The sequence below is a fragment of the Ambystoma mexicanum genome (assembly GCF_040938575.1).
Source record: "Ambystoma mexicanum isolate Mex_15411 chromosome 12 unlocalized genomic scaffold, UKY_AmexF1_1 Mex_chr12_unloc.1, whole genome shotgun sequence".
NCBI lineage: Eukaryota > Metazoa > Chordata > Amphibia > Caudata > Ambystomatidae > Ambystoma > Ambystoma mexicanum.
Window position 1 is genome coordinate 8,342,354 of NW_027182322.1, and position 17,318 is coordinate 8,359,671.

At 43.0% G+C, this 17,318-nt stretch overlaps 3 non-coding genes across 3 annotated transcripts; 2 read left to right on the forward strand and 1 right to left on the reverse strand.

Moving 5' to 3' along the window:
• Positions 1-2,748: 2,748 nt before the first annotated feature.
• On the forward strand, positions 2,749-2,821 carry TRNAT-UGU (transfer RNA threonine (anticodon UGU)). Its single transcript has one exon. It is a non-coding gene; the product is annotated as a tRNA-Thr (tRNA).
• A 5,343-nt stretch (positions 2,822-8,164) lies between these two features.
• TRNAL-CAG (transfer RNA leucine (anticodon CAG)) lies at positions 8,165-8,247 on the reverse strand. The gene has a single exon. It is a non-coding gene; the product is annotated as a tRNA-Leu (tRNA).
• A 6,008-nt stretch (positions 8,248-14,255) lies between these two features.
• Positions 14,256-14,328, forward strand: TRNAT-UGU (transfer RNA threonine (anticodon UGU)). Its single transcript has one exon. It is a non-coding gene; the product is annotated as a tRNA-Thr (tRNA).
• Positions 14,329-17,318: the final 2,990 nt, after the last annotated feature.

Here is a 17,318-nt window from a genome sequence, read left to right on the forward strand (position 1 = left end):
GTGCCTCCCTGCCCCGAATGAAAGTAAAGGCCATTGCTGCCGCACACAATCTGTTTGTCTCCTGCACCATTTTGCATGATCGTTTTTCAATTTTCCGCCATTTTTACAAAAAGCATAATCCTTAGGAACATGCAATTTACTCCGCACATTCCTAATTTTACCCTCTGCCAGTTTGCCAACACTCAAATTCAGAACATGTTCAGAGCAGCCAAGTACACATTTTAGCCGTTCATTACAATCCCCTAAATTGCAGGTGGATGAATTTTATTTCAACAAAATCGCCTGGAAATTATCTGAACAATGACATGAACATGAAGGCAGTACAATTTATTGTCGCTGAGAAAAATGCCTAAATGATAATAGTACTTTTAAATTAAAGCAAATCTTCCTGTTATGCAAATTGTAGCTCTCTGGTCTCCAGGCCATTTGCCACTCTGGGCCAGCCTGTGACCAGAGTTTTTTTTGTATTAGTCCCTTTGTTGTTTGAAGTATAGACTGCAGATCGTAAATACCTGGGATGCACCGGCCAACACAGAGATCCCCACTGCTGTCCTCTTATCTGTAGGGGACCACCATTTCAATCAAGAAAGCTTCTATTTTCCTGTATTTTGTTCAGGGTTCGGCCTTGATTGCAGCCCCTGCGTTCATACCTCCCCCCTACATTCAGGTCATGCACTGGCTAGGTCACCTGTCTGCACATAAATGAGCTTTCAGAGACTCCCAGTCCGGGGGAAGTTTTGTTTTCAACACCCTTAGTGGCCACTTTATTGCAGTTGTAAACAGCTGGGATGGAAGTTAGGCTTTCGGTGGGGGAGTCCTTTGTGACAGTTGCCCCACAAGGCCTACAGGAACTTTTCATGGAAACAAAGTGGGCTTTTCTTTTGAAATGTTTGCCGGTATTTTGCATGTGAAGCATAATATACATTACATCTTGTCAACACAAACTATGTCTTCTCCCTATGTTAGCTGGGGAATATTTTTATCATGTCTTGCCTTAAGCTGCAAAGACACATGCGAAGCCATTTTGGTGACAATGTTTGAAACTCCTGTTTTTCATGTGAACGGGACCTTTGAATTTCTCCTGCCACTTTTGAATTAGAATGGTGATTTTCTTTTTGTAATGACTGGTAGGACTTTTTCACATGGCCCTTCCTTGTGCTACTTGCTGAAACCCCACAGTCTGCCATGATAGGCCAATTTTCTGTGTGAAGATTTTTCTATAAAAGCTGCCAGGTCATTTTTTCAGTGGCCCCTTCAGTTCCGTTGGTTTGGAGCCTTTGATTACACCCCACAGGGCAACCGCTCTGAGTTCAAAGAGATCCATTTGCTTTTTTTAGCGAGACAATCATAATTATGGTAGCACATGCCCAAGTAATTCAAAGCGCTATCTCTTAGCAGGTTATTACCCATTTTGCTAACTCTGAATTTACTGGCATTCGAAGGATGAAGAGATCAGTCTGTCCACTATACTCAGATGCCTGTAGTAAGGGCGTATCTATCTCATCCATGTAGTCCATGTTAATCTTTTTTCAGGATTATAAATTGAAACTGGTGCGATTCTTCAAATGGTCCCAGGCCACTCTTTAAAGCAGATGTGTTTGTCATGGAGATTTGAGGTTGTAAATCACAACTGGGAAGAGAGATTGCTACATGGTATGTTCTGTAACTACGCTTTGCACTGTGCCAAATCACTACTGTGGTAATTTTAAAGTGCAAAAAACTTTTCTTAGACATATCATGACCCTGCCTGGGAAAGCCGATCTTATTCTGCTGGGAAGAAAAGAACGGTGAAGTGAGATGAAGAAGAAGCTGGAAAGTATTGTGCACACATGTAAGAAAGAAGAAGAGATTCTAACTGCCCACTGAACAGATACACTATGCGGTCTGGTGAATGGTACTTCGTGATTAGCTATACTGCCATGGCATCATTTCAGTGTCAGGCTGTCTACGTGTCATTACTGTCCTATTTTGCAGACTCTGCTTTTTTTTCAAAACCTTTTAACAGCCCGGTGTTGCACATTTTCACTCCCTTCCTCACATTTTTAAATACCACTTCCCTTTCCCTTTGTTCCAAGTTTTAGTATAAAGGCTGTTCAGTCAGAAATGGTTGCAAGTAGAAAGTTGTAATACATAAATGAGTGTACATTTCTCGTGGCCAGCACAGATCTGAATGCTATAACTACTGAATGATTTACAGAACACCATAAAGTCAGCAAAGGTTGTGACTGAGTGCCAAAGCCCGTTTCCTCCCTTCTCTTTCTTGTCTTTGGTTTGGCTCACACACATGGGGCCTCATTACAACTCAGGCGTTAAGGGTTAACGCCACCGTTAACCCTTAACGCCTGATTCTGATTTTAACACCTGCTTTTAGCAGGCGTTAAAATCCATGGCGCTAACCTGCCATGGTGCTAATTACGCCGCCGTAATTTACGGCGGCGTAATTAGCGCCTCCCCCACTCCCATTATGCCCTATGGGGCAAAAATGGGAATGGGGAAGGGAAAATGGGAAATGGGGATTTACCGCCCCACTCACCTTGGAATGGGGCGGTAAATCCGCCATCCACCATGGTGTAAACGGAGTTTACACCATGGTGGTAAAGTTGGTGCACTTAGCACCAAGGTTGTAATGAGGCCCTTATGTTGCTCTTTTGAAGCAACTCTTGCATTCTTAAATAAACAGTAAAACATGTACTGTGAGGTAAAACATTCATGTTGTCAGGTTTTTTTGTTTGAAAGACTCCAATGTCTGGCTCCATAGCTCAGGGGTTAGAGCACTGGTCTTGTAAACCAGGGGTCGCGAGTTCAAATCTCGCTGGGGCCTGTTGTAGTTTTGTCTTTTTTTCAGGTGCCGGTTGATATTTTAAACAGTATAGAACACTCAAAGAGTATCCTAATTGCACACATGGAAACATTCCAGTAATACAAAAACAGCATGATAATTGGGGTGTGCTTTTCGAAGCGCATTGAACTCTTCCATGTATGCAATAGCGATGGAACACCCAGAAATGGTGAGCCACTGATAGTCCATTACGTTACTGCAATGCAATAAATACTACTATTGTATGAAAAATTGAACAGCAGAAGAGAATATCATATTGCCGATAATCCATGAAGTCCATAAATAAATAAAGCGTGAAACACATTTCAGACACGTTTTATTATAACGAACAAAACAACTTGAAAATTAAATAATTATGTAACTTGCAGCAAAGTTCATTATCAAACACAAACGGAAGAATACCAGTGAAGTTCAAGAACACAACCTTGGTGAATGACAGGAATGGAAGATTTCGCACTCTACCAAACTTGCCAATATTTTTTATATACAGGCACCATTTTATAATGTTTAAACCACATTTATTGTCACAGCAAGACGAACTTTAATAGACTATACAACATTTTGAAAAAAAGGAACAGTGGAGCCCCATTACTATGGGTGGAAGGGTGTGGATACCTCGCCTGAGTGGCAGGCAGCACAGTCCACCCACGTGCTTTGTTTGCACAGCATTTACTTTCATAATGTGGCATGTCATGTTTTACTTGGCATCAAGGGTAAAGCAAGCATGATACGTGTTATCATGTGGCTAGTCTGGCCTATGGTGTCAGTGAGCATTTACTTTCTTTTTGTGGCATGGCATTTGTTACTTTCTACTTGGTATCAGGGGTAAAGCAAAAAATGAGTGTCATTACATGGCTAAACTGGCTTACATAGGTGGCTCCAGTTTGACCAATATATTCTGTGTGTGTCATGGCATATGTATACATTGCAACAAAGGTAAAAGCAAACATGAGTGTGGTTATGTGGTACACTGGCCTGTCTTGATATAGCCAGTCGGGATAGACTTTCCTTCCGTGACATATAATTGTTTACTTGCAGACAGACCTTATATGGTAATATTGGCATATATTGGTGCAGGCTACGTGGACATGCACAGCCATCATGAACATTATATACCGGCTTATTTTATGGGGCAAAGGCATTATGAAAATGTGTGGGAAAATGGTCCTGTGCACTGTTGATTACTTGAATCTATTGGGTTTATTCATGTGATACCATACAAAACTAATTGCAAACTGTGTGGCTTTTTATCCAGTTTTTCACGAATGGATAGCAAGACACAGCAGGTAATCAGGAATAAGATGCAGAAAACAGAATCAAAATCCGACCTTCCGTCACCAAATAAGAGTGGAAAACAGATTTTAAACCCCTTGTAATGTTATGAAATGACACTAGGAAATGGACAAATAAATAATTAATGTGCGGTTAAAACTTTACGGTAAATACAATTTCTCACTAAAGCAACAATGCATAGATACTAACAATCCCCAGCAATGGATTACTAAGAGCATACAATTGAAAACTGAGTGGAAAGTTTAAAACATGTTGCTGCAAAATGACACATGTAAAAGTTGCATTTTCTTTCAAATTCCGTGTAAATTCACCCAAACGATATGTAATAAAAACGGGTGAAATACTCTGATTTGGAGTGCGGTTTTTGGGCTGGGGGATATATATATATCACAGGTACAACATACTAATCAGAGAATAAATCAACCAGGCCCAGATGGGGCCTGACTGCAGAGGCTAACAAAGGAGACAGGAAACCCTACAAACCTTTCATATGCTCTGTGTCAACCGAAAGCTAGCTCCAGCCCTCAGTATCGACTGACAGTGAAATGTCATGGCTGGGATTGCGTGTTTACAGTACTCATCCCCACAGGGCGACCCCATTAAGAAGATACAAGTATGTGGTTTGCTGGAGCCAGAAAGTCTGGTCCCGCCGCATCTTCAAGGGAGAGCTCCATTAACCAGAGGGACGCTTTGATCCAAAACAGACAGAGATGATGGGTGGGACTTTGTAGTACATGTTTCTACCCCTTTACCTTTTCTGTTGCAAAGCACTCTGGTTATGACCTCACGCATACATGTGAGGACCCAGGATTAGATCATTAAGGCAGACGTACCCTATACCAATCCATGTGGTCCATTTGGCTTTAAAAGAGGGCTGAGCCTCTCTTTTGGCAGATCATCTGACAGCTTCACCAGAAGAAGAAATAAGAACTCATCATTGGAGCCTAGTTCAAGGGGGATTATACAATTACTGCATCCCCCAAAATATTGACCTTTTTTTAAAATGTCGACCCCCCTTTAAACCCCATATATATATATATATATATATATATATATATATATATATATATATATATATATATATATATATATATATATATATATATATATATATATATATATATATGTGTGTGGGGAGATTGGTATAGTATTTAATACATGTAGGGGGTGCTGCAGGGGCTTCCCCCTGCAAATATATGGGGTGAAAAGTGGGTCAACATAAAAATAAAAGTCAACATATTTGGGGGTCCCAGAAATTTGGGCACAGTAATCAAATAGATCTGCTGAAGGTACAGTCTGCCTTACATCTTCCGCAAGTGAAGGATGGCCCGGACTTCCAAGAGGGAAGCAAGATCCCTCCCCTAAACATCTCCCAGGGAACAGTGGGAGATACTGAATCCAGAGGACCCTCCAGCAGCTACAGAACTAGTACCCAGCCAGCACACAGCGTGCCCTGCTAGGTTCTGCAGCAACCTTCCTAGGTGGGAAATGACAGAGATTCTCTGAACTCTAAACCAAGGACAAGGCATATGCCTGAAATACAATCCTCAGCTTTGGGCTGTCTGCCTTAAAGGACGACACATGCCCAGTGAAGAAGCTAGGAGAAGTGCATTGACAAGCATCTACTGAAGTCTGCCTTACAGGACAATTTCAAGCCAGTCGAGTCCCTCGAGCGGCAACCGACTGCAATGCTGCAGTCCCTTAAACCCTTCTGAGACGCCTCGACCAGTGCTTCAGAACCACCATCCAGATAATGATTCCTGATCCCGAGCTGCCGCGTAGGCCAGCCTGCAGCCATCCGTCCAGATGCGCTCATTGAACTGCCTGCCACCTGATAACCACAGCTGTCTCCCGTCTCCAACTCTGTCACAGAAGCTGCAAAGCACCCTAAAACTGCCTCCACCCAGTCGAGCACCAAGAACATCTACAAGCACAAGGGACATTGTGGTTCTGTCCCCCTGGTCCTTCTCCAAAGGCCTCTAGAGACATTTTAAGACCCATTGCTTCCTTTGTGCTCAAGCCAAGTGTCCTTGAACTGTTGCGATTATTTACTATACCGACCACCCTCCTGTCAATATCCAGAGTGAATCCCTTTCCTTCTTTGAAACTCTCTGTCCTCTGCATTCCTTTACAGGGTGAGTTGTATTTCATAATGTTGCTAGAACTGTCTGTTGTTGATAATAATAAAGTAGATATTTTTATACACCTTGACTGGACAGTCCCTTTTATCATTGGGTAATAATTGTATTTTTGCTGTGTTGCAACTAATCAATGACCCAAATCCTTTCGGATATAAGCCTGCCATTCTGTCCACGTTACCAAAACTGGGCAAGGAGGTTTATAATTTGCTTATTCTTCCAATCTGTTCGGATCCCTTCTCGTGTACTGGAGGTGTGGGGCTGATTGATGGTTTAGAAACTGATATTCATACCAGGACTACTGGTGCACCAGAAGTTGGTTTGCCACATAGTGGTTGCTGCATTGTTACAAGCCTTTGAGGACACGTGTGCTTGGAGCACCCTTCTGTGCCACCTGTGCACATGAGTCCTCATGGGCATAATCCCTAGGCTATGCCCCCCCTAGCTGCTTGGCTTGTTGTCCCACTTGAGCCTCTTCTCACAGCCCTACACCATGCAGAAGACCTCAAGATCCTCTCACGTGGGTGGTCTTCCCTCATGGCAGGATAAAATAGTACCACTATTAAGCATTCTGTGTAATGTGTTATGGTGTGTTTCAGGTCACCACTCTGCAGGCAACTCCAGGCTTTCCCTCTCCTCTATGGCTAGAAGAGGCACATATACTACCGCCACCTCTTCTTATGTATGCCTCTCATCCTCTCAATCAAGTAGGTATACCTTCTGCTGTGGCACTTTCGCAGGCTGATCAACCCCCCTTAAGTCTTCTCCAGGCAGTCATCCCCCCTCATTTGCAGCAGTATCCTCACCCTGCTTTGTGAACTTCCTCCATTCCAAACACCTCCTCCAGGGTTATAGCTGCAGCAGTCCCCTCCTACCACATGATGGACATGTCTACCTGCCCCTCCAATGTATCTCTGGGGTTGTCCATTTGAGGACCTCCCTCCCCTGCCTCTGTCCTCTTCTACTTCTAAGACCTCACCAGTGCCTTCACCTCCTCCAAAAACTTGGAGGATTGTCAGTGATCAATGGCCCGGGCGCACAGATCAGCATCCTCAAAAGCACAATGTTCCACCCTTGATTGTGAAAAAGGGTTAACTTGTGTGGGGGTGGGCAGCATCCAGGAATATCGTAGACCTTAAGCAATCAGTGTAAGAAGAAGGTGTGAGGGGCGTACAATAGCCATGTGTAGGTGGCTTAGTTTCAGTGGTAGAAGTGCATCCAAAAAAGTAGTGGAACAGTGACCCTGGCGGGGAAAAGAGTAGGCAGGAAAGGAGCAACATACAACACATTTTTCATTACTGGTTGACAGCCAATCAAGTTGAAACATACTTCAGTTTAGCCTTTACTGCTATTGGATTGTAAAGTAGAGAAATGTGATTTAACTTCACAAAGAACAGTTCCGGAATGATTAAAATGATTACAAAAGTAGTAGAACTGTTAACAGTACAAAATGAAAGTAGTGGTAGCCACTGCCGACCTTTTCTGCTCACTTTAACCACTGCTTAGTTTGTATGCTTATTGTGTTTTTTAAGATAGCATTTGAACGTGTTAGTGTGGATATCTATAGGGAGAGTGAATATGAAAGTGTGCAATTGTAAATGGAGGGCCTGCTTATGTTGAGACTAACACAGAAAATATGCCACAGGGATAGAAAGACAATAATGTTTCAAAATTCACATGACTTGTGGCATGAGCCATTTAGAGTGAAGCTGCAACTATTCCCAACCTGATTCAAAATGACAGAAAGTAAATATTATTCACTCTCCTAAAGAAGTTCATTTACAATCTATTTCACGAGGCATTAGAAAACAACTATTCTAGGAAGAGCCGACAACAATGTTGCACATAATTGTGTTTCTGGATGCAGACACTATTAAGACTATAAAATAATTCATGTCAGAAGTGGGATTCGAACCCACGCCTCCAGAGGAGACTGCGACCTGAACGCAGCGCCTTAGACCGCTCGGCCATCCTGACGAACCGACGAGCACATGGAAAGGTCTGTAGTTATCAACACGTACTAATGTCAAGTCACTCCTTTGCAATTCTTTTAATTACTGATGAAATGACTGATAATCTTGGGATTTGGAATCATAATAACTCACAAATTAACACATATTTGAACAGTATCATTTGCCTCGCATGGTTATAATGGTGATCCACGCAGATGAGTTTGCACACGTCTTTTTATGTTATTTTCCATTCTTTGCATCTCTCACCACTTCATTGCACATACAAATAGGTGTAATGTACAGAAGCAAAGAATAGGATCCAGTTTCTCTAATGAGTAACTTTCTATTGCATAACAAGAAAAGGTAGCGACAACCAATCAGTAGGAGCCTGTTGAACGCAGAGTGATCTTAATAGTTGCCCTAATATATTTTTTGAGGATTGTCTGTATTCGTATTACTCAAGGAATCGTATTACTTGCCAGGTGTCTCAGGACACAGCCCCTTCATTGTCTGAAGGGCATTGATAAGGGATGGGGGAGACTGGCGAGGTATGTGGGAATCTGATCAGCACTGTGGTGTGCTCCCCTTTAAGAAATGACAAGTCCCTGCTTAATGCTTGTGCGGTACCACGTGTCCGTGCAGCATGTGATTAACCCAATATATGTTCATAGCTTAGAGTTGATTCTGTTCATATTCACTAGATGATCTACCCTTAATTAGGACATGGTGCTCCATAGTGAGCATCATTTCGGATATATGTCAGTAGAATATGAATTTTTACTTACCATGATACAAAGCAGGAAGAGCTTGCCCGTGAACGTAATAAGAGAATTGGCGTTCATTATGTGATCTTCCCAAACTGAGAACCTGTATTGAATCTCAGCAGTAATATATCTCAGCAGTAGACTTTCACACTTATCTTTAACAGGAGGCGCAGCTATAACAATAACAGACGGCACATAAATCCCTTGATGGCGTGTCTCATCACAGACACGTCATCACGTGATCACTTTGTGATCCCTTGAGGCGGCACAACGGTACAGGGACTGTGTCCTTCATTACACATCGAGCCCTTTTGTATGAGTAATAGTGGCAATAATATTACATATACTAAACGTGGTGTTTTTTAGGTAGATATACCACGTTGGGGCAGAGAAATTGGGGCGATAGTCCTTCAAGAAACGTACGTTTCCTGGTCACGTGATCCGAGTTACGATCATGTGACACATTGAAATATCTAATACAAACGCACCGCGGGACGGGAGGCTGTGTTTGCAGCTGATTCGCCGTTCCCGAGTTGCTTTTTGGAAAGTCTCGAGCTGTGGGTAAGTTTTCCTTGAGGCATTTATTTTAGCCATTGGATTTAGTGAGCGCTGGGTGCAGGGAGGCAGTATTGAGTGCAGGTTTTGATAATTTGGGCATGCGATTATTCCTTCTTCATAGAGTGGGTGCAACATTTTGCTAGGCCATTGGGACAGGACCATTGAGGATGGTTACAATACCAGACTACCAGCAATTATCAACCAGTGGCAAGAATCAGAAGTGACTCGAGAGTCAGTGATGGCTATATAGACCCTGGATACTTCCAAGGTCAGTGAAATTCACTCTTAGGGTGTCTCAAAATGTGTTCATGATATATTGGTGTTCACTATGCTACAGAGACAAACCTAGTACAAATCTTTGTTTTCTTTGAAATTTGTTTTACGAAATAGTGAAAATAATACAAATCACATCAGCACATGAAGAAGGGGTCAAGATAACCCCGAAACGCCTAGTGGATTAACAACATGTGATTGTGATTGTGTGGGGAAAAAAACCTTTCTGTTGAATTGACACTTAAAACTATAAATTCAGCACATTTTGCAGAATTCTTTCTGAATGACATTATTTTCTGCTAAGAACTGTTGCTTTTTTATTTGATGAAAATCTTAGTGTGTAAAACTATTTTGTTTAATGAATGCTGTAATTCAGGTTGTCAAAAACATTGTATGAACTAAGAATACAATTGTCTGTAAAAGAGATTTACAAAGTTTTTTTTCTGTTTCTTGAAATTTTGATTTAAATGAAGTAATACTCTCCTGATCAATATTGAATAATTAAGAAGAGATTTTTTCTCGTGTAGAGTGACCAGGTACATGCCCCATAGGTTTCTTGAGGCATACATTTCATTGGTAACCCAATAAAAGGGACATGCAGTTTCTCGTTCGTCAGTCAAGACCTCCAGACTCCTGCCTGCAGCGTGTTATTCTGCTCTGCGCCAGCGCGGCCTTCCAGGCAGAGTGCCTGCCTGTGCAAAGCCCTTCATGATGGCAGAGCCCCTGTGAGGGAACTCTGTCCCCACTCCCTGTGTTCCAGGCAGAGTCCCTGCATGTCAACTCTGTCTCCCCTGCAGGATGATGCTGTGTGAGCACAGCCCCTGCAGCACCACTGAATCTGAATGGATCCAGATCCTTGTGCATGCGCTGGGTGCCCCCAGGCCACGATGCAGTCGTGTGACCATGACTGCCATGTAAGTCTGTGTGGCCAGGGAGAACAGGGTGATCCCTGCAGCGGGAACTGTGTGTGCATATGCTGGGTGCCCCCTTCAGCCCTTGGGTTGGCCTGTGTACCTGTGAGCCAGCCCACACCTGTCTCTGTGAATGCGTATACTGGGTGCCCCCAGCGATGGTCCGACTAGCCTGCATGACCGCAGGTCCAGCCGCAACAATGGGGAAAAAGGTTTCACGAGCCTGCCGTGTTGGCTGCCCGTCGTCCTACCACCACTGATGCGGCTTTCATCTGGCGGTCATCGGCGCCGCACTCAATCCGATTGTGGGAGACCACCTTGTTGGTAGGTCATGGAGAGTCAGTGCCCCTATGATGCATGCCCAGGATGCCAAGTCGGTGAGCTACGGAAACGCTGTGATAAAAGTTGGAAACAGTTGAGGTGGCACAGGGCTGCTGCTTCACTGCAGCATCTGTGCAGCCTGCCTGGGGAAGAAGGAGGCTCGCTCTGTGATCGGAGCATCAAAAATAAGAAAATATGGAAGGCGAGTGCCTGGTCCGGCTCCCGACCTGCAATCGGCCGTTTTAGCCTGTGGTTGGCCATCCAAGCCCTCTGAGTTAACCCGGTCTAACCAGCGGTGAAACAGAAAAAGCTCCATGTTCAGAGCTTGAAAAAGAATGGGATACAAAAAAAGGAGACAGGATGTCGTGCGGCGGTCTGCACACCCCCAACAAGGTTCCCGGACCTAGTGGTGGTGAACTGTCAGTCTTCTGTGGGCAGAGATGCGGCAGTTTTGTGCTGTGCCTCCCTGCCCCGAATGAAAGTAAAGGCCATTGCTGCCGCACACAATCTGTTTGTCTCCTGCACCATTTTGCATGATCGTTTTTCAATTTTCCGCCATTTTTACAAAAAGCATAATCCTTAGGAACATGCAATTTACTCCGCACATTCCTAATTTTACCCTCTGCCAGTTTGCCAACACTCAAATTCAGAACATGTTCAGAGCAGCCAAGTACACATTTTAGCCGTTCATTACAATCCCCTAAATTGCAGGTGGATGAATTTTATTTCAACAAAATCGCCTGGAAATTATCTGAACAATGACATGAACATGAAGGCAGTACAATTTATTGTCGCTGAGAAAAATGCCTAAATGATAATAGTACTTTTAAATTAAAGCAAATCTTCCTGTTATGCAAATTGTAGCTCTCTGGTCTCCAGGCCATTTGCCACTCTGGGCCAGCCTGTGACCAGAGTTTTTTTTGTATTAGTCCCTTTGTTGTTTGAAGTATAGACTGCAGATCGTAAATACCTGGGATGCACCGGCCAACACAGAGATCCCCACTGCTGTCCTCTTATCTGTAGGGGACCACCATTTCAATCAAGAAAGCTTCTATTTTCCTGTATTTTGTTCAGGGTTCGGCCTTGATTGCAGCCCCTGCGTTCATACCTCCCCCCTACATTCAGGTCATGCACTGGCTAGGTCACCTGTCTGCACATAAATGAGCTTTCAGAGACTCCCAGTCCGGGGGAAGTTTTGTTTTCAACACCCTTAGTGGCCACTTTATTGCAGTTGTAAACAGCTGGGATGGAAGTTAGGCTTTCGGTGGGGGAGTCCTTTGTGACAGTTGCCCCACAAGGCCTACAGGAACTTTTCATGGAAACAAAGTGGGCTTTTCTTTTGAAATGTTTGCCGGTATTTTGCATGTGAAGCATAATATACATTACATCTTGTCAACACAAACTATGTCTTCTCCCTATGTTAGCTGGGGAATATTTTTATCATGTCTTGCCTTAAGCTGCAAAGACACATGCGAAGCCATTTTGGTGACAATGTTTGAAACTCCTGTTTTTCATGTGAACGGGACCTTTGAATTTCTCCTGCCACTTTTGAATTAGAATGGTGATTTTCTTTTTGTAATGACTGGTAGGACTTTTTCACATGGCCCTTCCTTGTGCTACTTGCTGAAACCCCACAGTCTGCCATGATAGGCCAATTTTCTGTGTGAAGATTTTTCTATAAAAGCTGCCAGGTCATTTTTTCAGTGGCCCCTTCAGTTCCGTTGGTTTGGAGCCTTTGATTACACCCCACAGGGCAACCGCTCTGAGTTCAAAGAGATCCATTTGCTTTTTTTAGCGAGACAATCATAATTATGGTAGCACATGCCCAAGTAATTCAAAGCGCTATCTCTTAGCAGGTTATTACCCATTTTGCTAACTCTGAATTTACTGGCATTCGAAGGATGAAGAGATCAGTCTGTCCACTATACTCAGATGCCTGTAGTAAGGGCGTATCTATCTCATCCATGTAGTCCATGTTAATCTTTTTTCAGGATTATAAATTGAAACTGGTGCGATTCTTCAAATGGTCCCAGGCCACTCTTTAAAGCAGATGTGTTTGTCATGGAGATTTGAGGTTGTAAATCACAACTGGGAAGAGAGATTGCTACATGGTATGTTCTGTAACTACGCTTTGCACTGTGCCAAATCACTACTGTGGTAATTTTAAAGTGCAAAAAACTTTTCTTAGACATATCATGACCCTGCCTGGGAAAGCCGATCTTATTCTGCTGGGAAGAAAAGAACGGTGAAGTGAGATGAAGAAGAAGCTGGAAAGTATTGTGCACACATGTAAGAAAGAAGAAGAGATTCTAACTGCCCACTGAACAGATACACTATGCGGTCTGGTGAATGGTACTTCGTGATTAGCTATACTGCCATGGCATCATTTCAGTGTCAGGCTGTCTACGTGTCATTACTGTCCTATTTTGCAGACTCTGCTTTTTTTTCAAAACCTTTTAACAGCCCGGTGTTGCACATTTTCACTCCCTTCCTCACATTTTTAAATACCACTTCCCTTTCCCTTTGTTCCAAGTTTTAGTATAAAGGCTGTTCAGTCAGAAATGGTTGCAAGTAGAAAGTTGTAATACATAAATGAGTGTACATTTCTCGTGGCCAGCACAGATCTGAATGCTATAACTACTGAATGATTTACAGAACACCATAAAGTCAGCAAAGGTTGTGACTGAGTGCCAAAGCCCGTTTCCTCCCTTCTCTTTCTTGTCTTTGGTTTGGCTCACACACATGGGGCCTCATTACAACTCAGGCGTTAAGGGTTAACGCCACCGTTAACCCTTAACGCCTGATTCTGATTTTAACACCTGCTTTTAGCAGGCGTTAAAATCCATGGCGCTAACCTGCCATGGTGCTAATTACGCCGCCGTAATTTACGGCGGCGTAATTAGCGCCTCCCCCACTCCCATTATGCCCTATGGGGCAAAAATGGGAATGGGGAAGGGAAAATGGGAAATGGGGATTTACCGCCCCACTCACCTTGGAATGGGGCGGTAAATCCGCCATCCACCATGGTGTAAACGGAGTTTACACCATGGTGGTAAAGTTGGTGCACTTAGCACCAAGGTTGTAATGAGGCCCTTATGTTGCTCTTTTGAAGCAACTCTTGCATTCTTAAATAAACAGTAAAACATGTACTGTGAGGTAAAACATTCATGTTGTCAGGTTTTTTTGTTTGAAAGACTCCAATGTCTGGCTCCATAGCTCAGGGGTTAGAGCACTGGTCTTGTAAACCAGGGGTCGCGAGTTCAAATCTCGCTGGGGCCTGTTGTAGTTTTGTCTTTTTTTCAGGTGCCGGTTGATATTTTAAACAGTATAGAACACTCAAAGAGTATCCTAATTGCACACATGGAAACATTCCAGTAATACAAAAACAGCATGATAATTGGGGTGTGCTTTTCGAAGCGCATTGAACTCTTCCATGTATGCAATAGCGATGGAACACCCAGAAATGGTGAGCCACTGATAGTCCATTACGTTACTGCAATGCAATAAATACTACTATTGTATGAAAAATTGAACAGCAGAAGAGAATATCATATTGCCGATAATCCATGAAGTCCATAAATAAATAAAGCGTGAAACACATTTCAGACACGTTTTATTATAACGAACAAAACAACTTGAAAATTAAATAATTATGTAACTTGCAGCAAAGTTCATTATCAAACACAAACGGAAGAATACCAGTGAAGTTCAAGAACACAACCTTGGTGAATGACAGGAATGGAAGATTTCGCACTCTACCAAACTTGCCAATATTTTTTATATACAGGCACCATTTTATAATGTTTAAACCACATTTATTGTCACAGCAAGACGAACTTTAATAGACTATACAACATTTTGAAAAAAAGGAACAGTGGAGCCCCATTACTATGGGTGGAAGGGTGTGGATACCTCGCCTGAGTGGCAGGCAGCACAGTCCACCCACGTGCTTTGTTTGCACAGCATTTACTTTCATAATGTGGCATGTCATGTTTTACTTGGCATCAAGGGTAAAGCAAGCATGATACGTGTTATCATGTGGCTAGTCTGGCCTATGGTGTCAGTGAGCATTTACTTTCTTTTTGTGGCATGGCATTTGTTACTTTCTACTTGGTATCAGGGGTAAAGCAAAAAATGAGTGTCATTACATGGCTAAACTGGCTTACATAGGTGGCTCCAGTTTGACCAATATATTCTGTGTGTGTCATGGCATATGTATACATTGCAACAAAGGTAAAAGCAAACATGAGTGTGGTTATGTGGTACACTGGCCTGTCTTGATATAGCCAGTCGGGATAGACTTTCCTTCCGTGACATATAATTGTTTACTTGCAGACAGACCTTATATGGTAATATTGGCATATATTGGTGCAGGCTACGTGGACATGCACAGCCATCATGAACATTATATACCGGCTTATTTTATGGGGCAAAGGCATTATGAAAATGTGTGGGAAAATGGTCCTGTGCACTGTTGATTACTTGAATCTATTGGGTTTATTCATGTGATACCATACAAAACTAATTGCAAACTGTGTGGCTTTTTATCCAGTTTTTCACGAATGGATAGCAAGACACAGCAGGTAATCAGGAATAAGATGCAGAAAACAGAATCAAAATCCGACCTTCCGTCACCAAATAAGAGTGGAAAACAGATTTTAAACCCCTTGTAATGTTATGAAATGACACTAGGAAATGGACAAATAAATAATTAATGTGCGGTTAAAACTTTACGGTAAATACAATTTCTCACTAAAGCAACAATGCATAGATACTAACAATCCCCAGCAATGGATTACTAAGAGCATACAATTGAAAACTGAGTGGAAAGTTTAAAACATGTTGCTGCAAAATGACACATGTAAAAGTTGCATTTTCTTTCAAATTCCGTGTAAATTCACCCAAACGATATGTAATAAAAACGGGTGAAATACTCTGATTTGGAGTGCGGTTTTTGGGCTGGGGGATATATATATATCACAGGTACAACATACTAATCAGAGAATAAATCAACCAGGCCCAGATGGGGCCTGACTGCAGAGGCTAACAAAGGAGACAGGAAACCCTACAAACCTTTCATATGCTCTGTGTCAACCGAAAGCTAGCTCCAGCCCTCAGTATCGACTGACAGTGAAATGTCATGGCTGGGATTGCGTGTTTACAGTACTCATCCCCACAGGGCGACCCCATTAAGAAGATACAAGTATGTGGTTTGCTGGAGCCAGAAAGTCTGGTCCCGCCGCATCTTCAAGGGAGAGCTCCATTAACCAGAGGGACGCTTTGATCCAAAACAGACAGAGATGATGGGTGGGACTTTGTAGTACATGTTTCTACCCCTTTACCTTTTCTGTTGCAAAGCACTCTGGTTATGACCTCACGCATACATGTGAGCACCCAGGATTAGATCATTAAGGCAGACGTACCCTATACCAATCCATGTGGTCCATTTGGCTTTAAAAGAGGGCTGAGCCTCTCTTTTGGCAGATCATCTGACAGCTTCACCAGAAGAAGAAATAAGAACTCATCATTGGAGCCTAGTTCAAGGGGGATTATACAATTACTGCATCCCCCAAAATATTGACCTTTTTTTAAAATGTCGACCCCCCTTTAAACCCCATATATATATATATATATATATATATATATATATATATATATGTGTGTGGGGAGATTGGTATAGTATTTAATACATGTAGGGGGTGCTGCAGGGGCTTCCCCCTGCAAATATATGGGGTGAAAAGTGGGTCAACATAAAAATAAAAGTCAACATATTTGGGGGTCCCAGAAATTTGGGCACAGTAATCAAATAGATCTGCTGAAGGTACAGTCTGCCTTACATCTTCCGCAAGTGAAGGATGGCCCGGACTTCCAAGAGGGAAGCAAGATCCCTCCCCTAAACATCTCCCAGGGAACAGTGGGAGATACTGAATCCAGAGGACCCTCCAGCAGCTACAGAACTAGTACCCAGCCAGCACACAGCGTGCCCTGCTAGGTTCTGCAGCAACCTTCCTAGGTGGGAAATGACAGAGATTCTCTGAACTCTAAACCAAGGACAAGGCATATGCCTGAAATACAATCCTCAGCTTTGGGCTGTCTGCCTTAAAGGACGACACATGCCCAGTGAAGAAGCTAGGAGAAGTGCATTGACAAGCATCTACTGAAGTCTGCCTTACAGGACAATTTCAAGCCAGTCGAGTCCCTCGAGCGGCAACCGACTGCAATGCTGCAGTCCCTTAAACCCTTCTGAGACGCCTCGACCAGTGCTTCAG